At 41.2% G+C, this 16176-nt stretch overlaps 1 protein-coding gene across 7 annotated transcripts in view; it reads right to left on the bottom strand.

Annotated features, from left to right (window-relative positions):
- hipk3a (homeodomain interacting protein kinase 3a) overlaps nt 1–16176 on the bottom strand; it is a 238865-nt gene that overhangs the window by 137980 nt on the left and 84709 nt on the right. The window lies entirely within an intron of this gene.

Below are 16176 nucleotides of genomic sequence, written 5' to 3'. Positions count from 1 at the left end.
GGCTAAGCTCACAATCCTCTGCAGTCTCTCGCTAGGAGCAACCCACAATTGTCCACAATACTTCCAGCACCAACATAGCATGCTCACAACTTACTAACCTTAACCTGTACTTCTTTGGTACGTAGAAGGAAACTGGTGCACCCAGAGGAAACCCATGCAGCCATACTGAAAACACACAAACTACATACAGACAGCAGTGGAAATGAAACCCTATCGCTTCAATTCAGCAAAAAAAATACACACTCCAGTTATTCACTATCTATTCTGCATCAATTCGAGCTGGTTCATACTGCAGAAAATCCAACCTTTAAAGCTCAAAGTATATTTATTAGCTAAGTACATATATACAATCCCGAGATTCATTTTCTTGCAGGCAATCACAGTAAATAAAAAGAAATAACCAAAAAACAAGCAAAATAATAATAAAAGATACATAGGTAAATAAATAAGAAAGTAAGCAATAAATTTCAAGTACATGAGATGAAGAGTCATTCAAAGTGAGTCCATAGGCTGTAGGAACAGTTCAACGATGGGGCAAGTGAAGTTAAGTTATCCCCACTGGTTGATGGTTGGGAGTGGGGTAGTAACTATTCCTGAACTTGGTGGTGTGAATCCTGTACCTGTACCTACTTCCTCATAAGAACAGTAAGAAGAGAGCGTGGATGGTGGGAGTCTTTGATGATGGATGCTACTTTCCTGCAACAGTGCTCCATATAGATGTACTCAATGGTGTGGAGGGCTTCACCAGTGATGGACTGAGTCATGTCCACTATTTGTGTAGGGTTTTCCTTTCAAGGGCATTGGTGTTTCCAGACCAGGCCATGATGTAACCAGTCAGCATACTCTACATTGCACATCTACAGAAGTCTATCGAAGTTTTAGATGACATGCCGACTCTTTAAAAACATCTAAAGTGGAGAGGTGCTGCAAAAAAGAGATAGAAAATGCTGAAATCTGGAGCAACAAATAATCTGGAGGAACTCAGCAGCTCGAGCAGCATCTGGGTGGGAGGAAAGAATTCTTGTTGTTTTGGGTCAAAACCCTGCATCGCATGTTGTCCACATCTCTCAACACCTAGTACCAGTGAGCTCAGGGGCAGGGGAATCCTTTGCTTTTAAAATTCTCTGTACGCCAATGAATTTGGTCTCTCTTCCTAACCTTCAATAATTCTGTCATTTTATAGCTTGGTCCATGTAACACAAGTACATAATGTTTTGGTGGCAGGAGGCTGATTAGTAATCAGGCCATGCTTTGATTTCCAACAAACAATGGGATATTAATGTACTAATATTGATTGCATGCAGTGCCAACTGCGTCAATCTCCACTGTTCGTCAGATCAATCATTGCAGCAACCCGACTGCCAACATACTGTGTTTAGAAGCGTGTCGGGCAACACGGTACCATAGTGGTCAGTAATCAGGATTTGAATCCCACCTCTGTCTGTAAGGAGTTTGTACGCTCTCCCTGTGACCCCATGGGTTTCCTCCGTGTGCTCAGGTTTCCTCTCACATTGCAAAGGCGACTGGTTTGGGTTAGTGAGTGTGGACATGCTATGTTGGCAACACAGGCAGGCTGTCCAGAACAATCCTCACTGATTTGGTCTGATGCAAATGACACATTTCACTCTATATTTGGCTGGATTGTTGACAAATAAAGCTGATCTTTATCTTTAATCAGTGCCGGGTCTGAATGAATGATCCAATTTATCTCACTCCTCTTTCTCTATGACACTAACAAACCTTCCCCAACAAGCGTTGACCCAGTATGAACAATCAAACTGCATCTCCTTCCAATCCCTTTCAGGCAGTACACATGATACACTTCGTTAAAATAATTCTCATTTCTTTCTGACTTTGAGGAGATTTGGTATGTCACCAAAGACCCTCACAAATATCTACAGATATATTGTGGAGAGCATTTTAACTGGTTGCAACACCAGCCAGTATGGAGGGGCCACTGCACAGGATCAGAACAAACACTTGCAGGAAGTTGTAAACTCAGCTCAAATGTCCCAGCATCCAGGACATTTTTAAAAGGCGATGCCTCAAAAAGGTGGCACCTGTCATTAAGAACCCCCATCAGCCAGGCCATGCCCTCTTCTCATTGGTACAGGAGCCTGAAGACACACACACAAAGTTTCCGTAAAAGCTTCTTCTCCATCATTCAGATTTTTAAATGAACAATGAACACTACCTCACTATTTTGTTTCTTCTTTCTGCACTATTATATACATACAAAATTATTGTAATTTAGTTTATTATGTATTGCTGCCACTAAACAACAAATTTTATAACATATGCTAGTGATATTAAACCTGATTCCAATTCTTTTGTTTTAATGACCCTAACTCCATCTTCACAGGCTACTGAACCACAAATTGTTGGAAGTCATATCGCCTTCCTACTCCAATAAAAATGTTATGCACAGGCTCAAGTCCACTGAGAGACACCACTGAAGTGCAGCCATCCTGCAGTTATTATCAAGAGTATCTGTCTCTTGAGTCAGTGAGGTCAAGGCAATGCCCTTTCATTGACACCTTCAGCTTAAACATGGAAAATACAAGTGTGGAAGCTTGATGTTCCAAACTGACAATGACGGGAGTTAACTTGGGAGCAGTCAACTTCATTATTTTGAAAAAGTTAATTGCACAATTATAAATACAAGAGATTCTGCAAATATTGAGCAACACACACAGAATGATGGAGGAACTCAGCACTCAGCAAGACAAAGGCATTTCTGGAGGGCTATATCTGGCCAACGATTCAGGCCAAGACCCCTTCATCAAAACTGGAAAAGCAGGAGGCAGAAGCCAGAATAAGGTGGTAGGGGATAGGGGAAGGAGTACAAACTGGCAGGTGTTAGGTGAGACAAGGTGTTGGGTGGGGGGGAATGAAGTAAGATGCTGGGAGGTGATAAATGAAAAGAGGTAAAGGGCTGAAGAAGGAATGTGACAGGCGAGGACAGTGGAGCATGGGAAAAAGGGGACAAGAATTCGAGGAAAGTGACAGGAGGTCAAGAGTAGGGGTGAGTAATAATCAAAATGGGGAAATTTTTTACTCCTTCCCCTCCCTTATTCCTTCCCAATCTGAAACACTATTTATTCCCCTCCACTGATTTCCACCAGCATTTTGTGCTTATTGCACAATCACTATGGTAAGCGTTTTGCAATTTGTACCCAGCCCCTATTAGTTTAATGGTTGTAATATTTTACACAATTGTTGGTTTACAATATAACTCACAACTTAATTGGAGAACAGATTCAAATCATGTACAAGCAGAAGCATTTTTTTTACATCTGGATGCATTGACGGGGACAGCAATGGAGACAGGTTCAAAGATAACATTTCAAAAACTGTTCAAGTATGTGGAATAAAAGAATGAGTGGTATTAGAAAGACTTGACAGGTTAAAGCGTCTCCATCTATGAGCTAGAGAACTATACATTCCCAAAGGTACCAGCCACCTTAGCATTTCCTTTCCTGACACTGGAGAGGATCCAGGTTCACGAGAATGATTCGAATGATTCACCGCCAGGTTCACTGGCATAGAAAGGCTTAATATATGAGATGCATTTGATGGCTCCAGGCCTGTACTCACTGCAGTTTAGAAGAACTGGGGGCGGGGGGGGGGGGGGGTAGTTTAATTGAAACTGATTGAATATTCAAAGACCTAGTTAGAGTGTACATGGAGAGGGTGTTTCCTATAGTGGGGGAGAACACAACTAGAGGGCACAGATTCAGAATACAAGAACATCTCTTTAGAACAGAGATGAGAAGGAATTTCTTTAGCCAGAGGGTAGCGAATCTGTGGAATTTATTGACACAGGCAGCTCATTGACTGTTTTAAAGCACAGGTTTTTAGGTTCTCGTTTAGTCAGGGTGTCGAAGGTTATGGAGGAAAAGGCAAGAGAATGGGGTTGAGAGGGAAAATAAATCAGCCAAGATGAAATGGTAGAAAACACTCAATGGGTCAAATGGCCTAATTCTGCTCCTCTATCTTATGGTCTTATGTAGACTGAGCAGATGAAATGAAATGTTATGTCTTTTTCAAATGTTATTTCTGTTGGGTGGGACTATAACTAGAGATAGTGTGTGAAAGGTGAAACATTTCAGGGGAACACAAGGGGAAACTTCTTCACTCAAAGGGTGCTGAGGGTGTGGAATGAGCTGCCAGTGGAAATGATGGATGTGATATTGATTTCAATTTTTATGAGAAGTTTGGATAGGTACATGGATGGTAGGGGTATGGAGGGCTATGGTCAGGATGCAGTTCAATGGGACTAAGCAGTTTAAATGGCTTGGCACGGGCTAGATGGCCTGAAGGGCCTGTTTCTGTGGTGTAGTTTCTATGACTCTTCCCCTGCAGATGCTGCACCGACTGAGCATTTCCAGCTTTTTTTTTACCATAGAGACAAAAGGTATAACGAGTTTATTTGTACATCACTTCAATACGTTTGTGAGAACAGAAGCAGAAGGTCAGAGCACCCCAAGACCTTTATGACCATCTCCCGGAAACTCCAACACAGAGGGACAGAGTCTAAATCAAACATAAGGCAGTTACACTCAGTGGCCACTTGATTCATCCACAGCTCCCCGTCAGTAGCCACACATTGGAGTTTACAGAGATGGTGTGAAAAACAAAGAACATCCAGTGAACAGCAGTTCTGTGGGTGAAAATGCCCCGTTAATGAAAGAGGTCAGAGGAGAATGACCAGATTGGTTCAGGAAGGTAACAGTAACTCACATAACCACGCATTACACAGTGATGTGGAGGATGGCGTCTCTGAATGCACATGTTGAACTTTGAAGTGGATAAGATGCAGCAGCAGAAGGATACAAACATGCACCTGGTGACCACTTTTTAGGTATAGGAGGTTCCTAACAGAGTTGCCACTGAACGTATGAACTACTGGATGCAAGACTTGTATCTCTCTCTCTCTCACACACACAGAGGCTCTTTATAGAACATCCTGGCACTGGGCATGCCAATGAGCCAATGTGGCATTTGCTTCTGGCTTCTTTCAACTTTCCAACCAGCCTCTCACACCATCTATAGAAGTAAATGAGCAAAGGCCACACACTGCTGTCCGTGCCACTCCATCCACACAGCCCTGCCCTATCCCAAGACTATTTTAAGCTGCCTTATTGTCTTCCAGCAATCCAAACTTCAGTTCAAAAACTACTCCTGCATATAAAAAGATCCAATGACTGAAGCACTCAGCCAGCCAGAAGATGGGAACAGAGCTCTTCTTCCTGTTTACATCCCACATAATCCCGTGTGCTCTGACAGTTGAAAAAAGACACTCCATTTTTCAACAAGAAAATAATGGAAAGTCACGGCAATGCACATGGGGCCAGAGACAAGTTCTGCTAAAGAATTTGTTCCATAAATTCTTCAAATAGTTTGAAACTATCTGTACTTATTTGGTAAAATAAGAGAAATAAGTGAAGGGAGGTTGTTTATATCCCTGTGGCTGTCTCTGTGGGAAGAGGAGACTACGATGCACTTCAACAAAGTGTACTTTTCCATGTCATTGTGCGCAACCCATGGCACAGAGAATATAGATTGAACTAACCACAGAACGTAGGTATACATTGATGGCCCAATAGCAAGCCAGAAAAAAAATCTATAATTGACTAAGACATTTTAATAAATGCTGGCAGTAGATTCTGTATATCATCTAAAACTTTGACAAACGTCTACAGACGCACAGTGGAGAGTATACTGACTGGATGCACCATGGCCTCATATGGAAACACTTTGCCCTTGAATGGAAAAGCCTACAAAAAGTAATGGATTCTGCCTGGTCCATCAAGAGTAAAGCCCTCCCCACCAGTGAACACCTCTACATGGAGTGCTGCTGCAGGAAAGGGCTGCATCATCATCAAGGGCTGCCATCATCCAGGCCATACTTCCTTCTCGCTTGGTCATCAGAAAAAGATGTATAGGATCTTCAGGACCCACACCACCACGTTCAGGAACAGCTATTACTGTTACTGAAAGATCAGAGGTGGAAAGCGCCTGTAACTTTAAATTTTTGGGTGTCACTATCTCGGAGGACCTGTCCTGGAACCATCATATAAATGTATTTGCAAAGAAAGCGCGACAGCACCTCTACTTCTTTAGGAGTCCAAGGAGATTTGGCATATTATCAAAAACCTTTTGACAAACTTTTATAGATGTGTGTTGGAAAGTGTGCTGACCAGCTGCACTGGTATGGGAACACCAATAACTTTGAGCAGAAAATCCTACAAAAGATACTGGATTTGGCCCAGTACATCACAGGTAAAGCCATAGAACCGTAGAACATTACAGCACAGAAACAGGCCCCTTCTTGGCTGTGCCGAACCATTTTTCTGCCTAGTCCCACTGACCTGCACCTGGGCCATATCCCTCCAAATCCCACTCATCCATATACCTGTCCAAGTTGTTCTTAAATGTCAAAAGTGAGCCCGCATTCACCACTTCATCTGACAGCTCATTCCACACTCCCACCACTCTCTGTGTGAAGAAGCCCCCCCTAATATTCCCTTTAAATGTTTCCCCCTTCACCCTTAACCCATGACCTGTTTTTTTTTCTCCCCTGGCCTCAGTGGAAAAAGTCTGCTTGCATTCACTCAATCTATACCCATCATAATTTTATACACCTCCATCAAATCACCCCTCATTCTCCTACGCTCCAGGGAATAAAGTCCTAACCTATTCAACCTTTCTCTGTAACTCAGTTTCTCAAGTCCCTGCAACATCCTTGTAAACCTTCTCTGCACTCTTTCAACCTTATTAATATCCTTCCTGTAATTAGGTGACCAAAACTGCACACAATACTCCAAATTCGGTCTCACCAATGTCTTATTCAACCTCACCATTACATTCCAACTCTTATACTCAATACTTTTACTTATAAAGGCCAATGCACCAAAAGCTCTCTCTACAACTCTTTCTACTTGTGACACCACTTTTAGGGAATTATGTATCTGTACTCCCAGATCCCTCTGTTCTACTGCACTCTTCAGTGTCCTACCATTTACCTTGTATGTTCTACCTTGGTTTGACCTTCCGAAGTGCAATACCTCACACTTGTCCGTATTAAACTCCATCTGCCATTTTTCAGCCCATTCCTCCAACTGGTCCAAATCCCTCTGCAAGCTTTGAAAACCTTCCTCACTGTTCACTACACCTCCAACCTTTGTATCATCAGCAAATTTGCTGATCCAATTTACCACATTATCATCCAGATCACTGATATAGATGACAAATAACAATGGACCCAGCACTGATCCCTGTGGCACACCACTAGTCACAGGCCTCCACTCAGAGTAGCAATCCTCTACTACCACTCTCTGGCTTCTTCCATTGAGCCAATGTCTAATCCAATTTATTACCTCTCCATGTATACCTAGCGACCGAATATTCCTAACTAACCTCCCATGCGGGACCTTGTCAAAGGCCTTACTGAAGTCCATGTAGACAACATCCACTGCCTTCCCTTCATCCACTTTCCTGGTAACTTCCTCGAAAAACTCTAATAGATTGGTTAAAGATGACCTACCACGCACAAAGCCATGCTGACTTTTTCTAATAAGTCCCTGTCTATCCAAATACTTGTAGATCCTATCTCTTACTATTCCTTCCAATAATTTACCTACTACTGATGTCAAACTTACCAGCCTATTACTTCCCGGCTTTCTTTTTGAGCCTTTTAAGCCCTCCCAACCATTGACACATCTACGTGAAACATTGTTGTAGAAAAGCAGCACCAATCAACAAAGATCCCCACCACCCAGGCCATACTCTTTCTCACTGCTGCTGTGAGTTAGAAGGTACAAGAGCCTCAGGACTTGCACCACCAGGTTCAGGAACAGTTACTATCCCTCAATCATGAGGCTCTTGAACAAAAGGTGATAACTGCACTCATTCTTTTTCTGGTGTTCCTACAACCACTGATCTCACTTTAAGGACTCTTACCTTTTATTTCATGGTCTCATTATTTATTGCTATTTATTTTTATTTGCATTTGCACAGTTTGCTGTCTTCTATGCTCTTGCTTATTCATTGATCCTCTTTACAGTTACTATTCCATAGATTTGCAGAGTATGCCTGCAGAATAAACAGTATCTCAGGTGTGGTGATATGTATATATCCTGATAATAAATTTATTTTGAACTTTGATTGTTTATTCCTCTCCAGAGATGCTACCTGACCTGCTGAGTTCCTCCATCATTTTGTGTGAGCCTTGATTGGTGATTGCTGGTGCTGTTAATAGTGGCATGCTAACAGCCATGCTACCGTGCTTCCCAAAAACCAATGTGTGGTGGTCAGTGAAGGTCGTCTATGGTTACAACAGGAATACAGATCAATTGGGAAAGTAGGCAAAGGACTGGCAAATGGAAGTTAACTCAGATATGTGCCAAGTGATGCATTTTGAGAATTTAAACCAAGTCAGGACTTACACAATAAGTCAAACTTTGAAGTACATTTATTACCAAAGTATATATACCATAGATAACATAAAGATTCATCAGAATCTGAACCTTGTTTAATATCACCTGCATATTCTGTGAAATTTGTTATTTTGCAGCAACAGTACATTGCAATATATACTAATGAAAGCTAGAAGTTACAAAACGTATATTAAAATATAAATAAGTAGTGCAAAAAGAGGAAAATTTTCTGAGAAAGTGTTCATGCGTTCATTGTCCATTCAGAATTCTGATGGCAGGGGGGAAGAAGCTGTTCCTGAAACATTCGAGTGCGTGTCTTCAGGCTGCTGCTCCTTGTCTTTGATGGTAGTAATGAGAAGAGGGTATGTCCTGGGTGACGGGAGTCCTTCATAACGGATGCTGCTTTTTTGGGGCATCACCTTTTGAAGGTGTCCTCAGTGCTGGGGAGGCTAGTGCCCATGATGGAGTGATTGAGTTTACAACTTTTAAAAGCTTTTTCCAAACAGCAAAAAACCACAATAAAATCCACAAAAAACCCACATAACAAAGACCATCAAACACACAATGTGCAAAAAAAAAATCATGCAAAACAATAAACAAAGTAAACAGACACGGAGCCAATTCAGTGCTACAACCAGTTCAGGTGACTGACTGATGGCCACAGGCCACAGCTACATGGTCAGTTCAGTGCAGAGGTGAGGGCCACAGGCCACAGCTACATGGTCAGTTCAGTGCAGAGGTGAGAAAAACCTCACAGAGTAGTGGCTGAACACCAGAACGGCCTTTACCCTTGGTCCCAACACCTTAACCTTAATGAATGATGGGGACTTGAGGAGTGTTGCAGAACAGGGAGACTTAGGGGTCCAAATACATAGTTCCCTGAAAGTGGTAGCACAGATAGATAAAGCGGTGAAGAAAGCTTATGGCATGCTGGTCTTCACTGGGTGGGGCAATAAGTCCAAGAGGCAGGACATCATGTTAAAGCTATACAAGACACTGTTGAAATCACACCTAGAACACTGTTGGTCACCATACCATAGGAAGGCTGCCATGATGCTGGAGAGGAGCAAGGAAGATTCACAAGGATGTTACCAGGACAGGAGGGTTTGAGTTATAAGGAGAGACTGGATACTATTTTCCCTGGAGCAAGGGGAGAGTGAGTGGAGATCTTATGGAGGTTTATAAAATCATGAGATGCAGAAATAAGATGGGTGGTCACAGTAATTTTCCCCCAAGAAAATTAGAGTCCCACTATTGGAGACATCCTCTGCACACCCACTCTATCTAGGCCTTTCAATATCTGATAGGTTTGATTTGAGATCCCTCTCTTTCTTCTAAACTCCACCAAGTACAGGCCCAGAGTCAAACACTCAATCTATTTACCCTTTCATTCCCAGAATCATTTTGTGAAGTTCCTCTGGAGCCTCTCCATTGCTATCATATTAGATAAGGGGCTCATAACTGCTCACAATACTCCAAGGGCAGTCTGACCAATGACTTATAGAGCCTCGGTATTACATACTTGCTCTTATATTCTCGATCTCTTGAAATAAATGCAAACATTGCAACATGCACAAAATGCTGGAGGAACTCAGCAGGCTGGCCAGCATCTATGTAAAAGAGTAAAGAGTCGACATTTTGGGCCGAAACGTTCATCAGGACTACTTACACTGCATTTGCCTGTTACCACCAACTCAACCTGAAAGTTAACCTTCAGGGAATCTGCACAAGGACTCCAAAGTGTACACTCTGATTTCCGAATTTTCTCCGTTTAGAAAATAGTCGATACCTTTTTTCCTTCTACCATACACTTCCCTACACTGTACTCCAGCTGACACTTCTTTGCCCATTCGCCCAATCTAAGTCCTTCTTAGACAGATTCAATATTGTGCCTCATTCAATTTGGATCAACAATAATTTCATTCTTATTTACATTCATGTACTGAAGAATGATAATAAACAATCTTGAATGTTGAATCCTGACATAGGAAAGATTTAGAGCAGGGATTCCCAACCTGGGGTCCACAACCCCCTTGGTTAATGATAGGGGTCCATGGCATTAAAAAGTTGGGAACTCTAAGTTAGATACAGATACAGGGAAATGAAACTAACTGAGGGAGACACCTTGGTTGGCCGCCAAAGGGTCTGTTTCTGTTCTGATGACATTTACTAACCGAATGCCTGGCAGTATATGGCAGCTGCTGCTGTTTATTTCTCCACATAGGGCAGACAAACTAGCTTTAGTGACGATTATCCACATTACACAGAATGGCTAATTGATGGGTGAAGTAAGAGCACTCGATGAGTCACTTCATACTTTTTACTCTGATTTTCAAAAGGAAGGTGAATAAAATATGATGTGTATGCTTCAAAGCATGTCCTGTGCACGACTTATAGCCTATGTATCTATCTTATGGAGATTCAAACGCACATGGCCCTCAGCCTGAGGAGACCGTCTGCCTTTCTCAACGTGACGTTGCACATGTGTGGAGACACAATGATGGAAAGTGTGTAGTGAACCTCAACAAGTTACCCTTTTATACATTCTCTCTTCTCTCCTATCATGTAGAAAATACAAAACTTTGAAAATGCATACCACTGTACTCAAAGACAACTTTTTAAACACAACAGATTCAGCAGTTGCTGGAAATCCAGAGCAATACACATAAAATGCTGGAGGAACTCAGCTGGTCAGGCAGCTTCTGTGGATGGGAATAAACAGTCGATGTTTCAGGCTGACATCTTCTTCGGTACTTGACAGTAAGAGGGAAGAATCTGATGTTGTCAGACTCTTGAAGAGACATCTCATACATTAAAATATGAGCTCTTAGATGTCCCAATCTACCTCATTGGGGTCCGAGCACTTTATTTGTCTACCTGCACTGCACTTCCTCTATAACTGCAACACCATTATTTGGAGGGTGGGAAAATCTGTGGAACTTATTGTCACTGATGGCTGTGGGGACCAAGTCATTGGATATATTTAAAGTGGAGGTTGAAAGGTTCTTGATTAGTCATGGCGTCAAAGATTACAGGGAGAAGGCTAGAGAATGGAATTGAGAAGAATAATAAATCAGCTATTATTGAATGGGAAGCAAACTTGACAGGCCAAATAGCCTAACTCTGCTCCTATATTGCTTTCTTTTATTACATCAGTGTTCATATATGGCATGATCTGTCCACATGACATGCAAAATGAAAACTTTTCAGTATAACACGGTACATAAAGTATTTAAAATATATATATTTTTGAGATACAGCACGGAACAAGCCCTCCCAGCTCTTTGAGCCATGCTACCCAGCAATCCTCTGATTTTAACCCTAGCCTAATCATACGACAATTTATAATGACCAAGCAACCTACCAAATGGTGTGTCTTTGGACTGTGAGAGAAAACTGGAGCAAGCAGAGGAAACCCACACGGTCACAGGGAAAAGGTAATGGCAGGAACTCTTTGCAGGCAGTGGTTGGAAATGAACCCAGTCGTTGGTTCTACAAAGCTTTGTGTTAACCACTACTCTACTGTGCCACCTCAGTATGAAAGCTTGGCAATAATAAACCAACATGTGGGGTAAAATGACAAAATATGATGAACTATTAGATAAATCCATGGTCTTTCCTGATAAACATCAGAAGAAGTACACACAGTTGGATCTGCATATTTGACAGAAGGTATTAAACTAAGGCCATATCTGTCACGTTAGGTGAAAGTGGAAGGTCACTCTGCATCATTTCAAAAGATGAACAGGTTTTCACCCAATACTTAACCCTCAACCAAGACAGAATATCTGGTTAATTTTTCATTGTGAGAGCCTGCAGTCCAATGGCGGCTTCCGTTCATTATAATGTCACAAAAATACACTCTGGTAATTGTGACAGGCATCAAGGCATGTTCAGATTAGATGGGCACCTCTTCATTATGAAATACTGGGAATGCACAACATCTAAAATACCTGAAATACTGGTGAGGAGGGCAAAGTTCTTATCGCTACTACCATTGGGCAGGAATTGCAGAAACCTTAGGAACCACACCATCAGGTTCAGGAACAGTTATTACCCTCCAAACATCAAGTTCCTGAATCGGCAAGGATAACTTTACTCACCTCAACTCTGAACTGATTCCACCACCTACAGATTCACTTTCAAGAACAATTCATGTTCTCAACAATACTATTTTCCTTATTTGTACAATTTGTCTTCTTTTACACATTGGTTGTTTGTCAGTCTTTATGCATAGTTTTTCACAAATTATTTTGTGTTTATTTTTCTGTTACTGCCACTAGAAAATGAATCTCAAGGTAGTACATGGTGACATATATGTATTTTGATAATAAATTTTACTTTGACTTTGGGGAAAAGATCACAGGCTTCAAATTTTAGAGACCTCTCTTATTTTTGTTTCCTTTATATTGGAATATCTCCGGATGGAAGCAAAATTGTGGCCATAATGACTCACTGCACAACCCTGAATTGCATGGGCAGGAGTAGAGGGCAGCAGATGCACTGAATACTCAATCTCAACCTTTCTTATTACAATACATCATTTATATCACTTACTTCTCGTTCTAACTCTATTTCTATAAATCTTTACAATTTATAAACACAACAGGTACTAAATCACTTTGTATTTGTAGACTAACAAGGCAAAGCAAAATTAAACAAGGATTACTGAGCAGCGAATTTCTCCCTGTGCTCTAAGATTCATCAGTGAGTACCAACCAAGGCCACGCACATTATATCATTCACCAACAAGAACAAGCATTAAAATAGTACACTTAATGTTACAAAACATCAAAGTACTTCACAGGAAGTTTTAAAACAGAGTTTGACATCAAGGAAATAACTAAGGCAAGGGGAGATCTGATAAAGGTTTATAAGATTATGAGAGGTATAGATAGAGTAGACAGACAATATCCTTTTCCCAGGGTTGAAATGTCTAATATCAGAGGACATGCATTTAAGGTGAGTGTAATTACAAAAGAGATGTGAAGGTTAAGTGTTTTTTTTTATTACACAGAGAGAGTGGTGGCAGTGCCAGAAACATTAGGGATTTTTAAGAGATGTTCAGATACACACATGAATGTGAGGGAAAAGGAAGGATATGGACATTGTGAGGGTAGAAGGGATTCAATTAGTCAGCCATTTGATTATTAGTTTAATTGGTTCAGCACAACATTATGGGTTACAGGGCCTGGTTCTGTGCTGTACTGTTCGTGTTCTATATTGTAAGTGAGAAGAAGCTTTATGGAAGGAAAACTTTTTCAGCGGATCTTAAATGTGGCGATAGAGACACAGGGGTTTAGGGAAGACAATAATAAAACTTTAGATCAAGGCAACTAGAGGCAGGTCACTTTGCAAACCCAGGATAATCCAGGGACGGAATGGTAGCATAGTGCTAACCGCAATTGCTTTACAGGACCAACGATGACCAAATGGGGCTCAATTCCTCAATCCCTCCAACTGTCTATAAGGAGTTTGTACATTCTCCATGTGACCATCTGGGTTTCGCTCGGGTGCTCCGGTTTCCTCCAACATTCCAAACACATTGTGTTAGGGTTAGAAAGTTGCGTACATGCTATGTTGTTGCTGGAAGCACGGCAACATTTGTGGGCTGCCCCAGCATAATCCTCACTGATTAAATTTGAAACAAATGACATATATTTTAATAAACATGCTACAAATAAATCCAATCTGATGAAGGGGACAGAACTGGGCAAAATTGAAGACTCAGACGCCTATACATTTGGTGGGAAAGATAAAACCATGAAGGAATCTGAGAACATGGATGGATACTCTGAATCCTGTAACATCCATCAGTTTGCATTAGTGTTTTGCTAATGTATAGTTTGAGGACATCCAAGATGGTGCTGGCGATACATAGTGATGTTTTGTGGGCTGCTTACAAGACTTCAAAATATACTTCTGAACTACTTTCCCTGGTATCTGCAGCCTGGAATTTCCCTTGAAGTAATGTACTTTTAAACCCATCATAATGAACTATTGAATTTATGATATCCTGAAGGACTCAGTGAACTCTAGATATCTATTTTTAGTATTTTGTTTGATCTTTTCATTTTGAATTTGCACAGTTTGCTGTCTTTTGCATATTGGGTATTTAGCTGTCTTGTGTGCAGATTTTCATTGATTTTATTGTGTTTCTTTGTATTTGCAGTGAATGCCCACAAGAAATTGAATCTCAGAGTTGTATGTGGTGACATTATCACCATGTCGTCTGAAAACCCACTTTGCTGCTGAATTACACACACAAAATGCTGGAGGAACTCAGTAGGTCTCACATCATTCACGGAGAGGAATAAAGAGTTGACATATCAGGCCCTTCACCAGGACTACTGATGCAAGGTCCTGATGAAGGGTCTTGGCTCAAAATGTTGACTCCTTATTCCTCTCTACAGATGTTACCTTAATTGCTGAGTTCCTCCAGCACTTTGTATATGCGTAACTCAGCAGCAAAGTGGTGTTCAGACCACACAGTGATAATACTGATAGATAAAATATCTGATTCTCTAAATATAGCCCTTCGGCATGAAGAAAGTAGCTGGCAAAAATGATGGTGTTGTGCAACTGTCTTCCAGGAATAGTTTTGAGCTTCTCCATCAGTGCCAAAAACATCAGAGTAATGGAAGCAATCAACAACTCCTGGGAAAATCGCTCTGTGAGGGCCAGCCCCTTCATCCTTCTCAAAACACATTGTGTAATGCTGCCATTCAAAACTATACATCTGCCACTTTACGGGGGTAAAAGACATTGTTGCTGCCTTGTTTTAACCTCAGTGAAGTACATCGTCTGCGCCAAATCAAATCAGTGAAGATTGTGCTGGGCATCCTGCAAGTGCTGCCATGCTTCCAGCGCCAACATGCTGTTTTAAGATGAGCTAATGCTACACAGACAAAAATTTTAGTAATGGACTTGTTCTGGGACCCCAATACCCACAATCAGTTACTATTCCAGTGGTCTGACCAATGCTTTATAAAGCCTCTGCATTACATCCTTACTTTTATACTCTACCGATTTCAAAATGAATTCTTAAAAACAAACTGCTGATCTTCCAGACTGCACGACACCAACATACAATCATCTTAGATAGAAATACATTCTTGTTTCCTATATAGGAGAGTCTACGAGCAGAGGGCACAGCCTCAGAACAGTGATGTCCATTTAGAACAGAGATGAGGTGGTGAATCTGTGGAATTCATTGCCACAGACAACTGTGGAAACCAAGTCATGGGGTATATTTAAAGCGAAGGTTGATGGGTTCTTGATTAGTGAGAGTGTCAAAGGTTATGGGGAAAAGGTAGAAGAATTGGGTTGAGAGGGATAATAAATCAATTGTGTTGAAATGACGGTGCAAGCTCGACAGCTGAATCACCTAATTCTGCTCCTATGTCTTATGATCTCATGGTCTTACCACCTCGCAGAAGTCTGCTGCGGATAACAGTAAAAAGAGAACAAAAATTCTCCAGCCAACGTCCTGGAATTCATGTTCAACATGCTTAAAAGATACAAGTTTTAAAAAAACAATAGGAAAAACATTTACTGTAGAAGCTTGCAAAAATAAAAAGAGCACAGCTATAATTAAATGCATTATCATCAACAAGTGCTGCACAAAATTCCCCACTAAATTCAGCTTTCTATTGTTTACCATCTTGGAAACGTAACCTGCATCATAAAACAAAATTAACAAGCTTACAACCTCTTGTTAATGTGTACAGCACAT

The sequence above is a fragment of the Hemitrygon akajei genome, chromosome 6 (assembly GCF_048418815.1).
Source record: "Hemitrygon akajei chromosome 6, sHemAka1.3, whole genome shotgun sequence".
In the NCBI taxonomy this organism is placed as follows: Eukaryota; Metazoa; Chordata; class Chondrichthyes; order Myliobatiformes; family Dasyatidae; genus Hemitrygon; species Hemitrygon akajei.
Note: the sequence above shows the minus strand (reverse complement) of the source record. Positions and strands in the feature narration are given on the sequence as shown.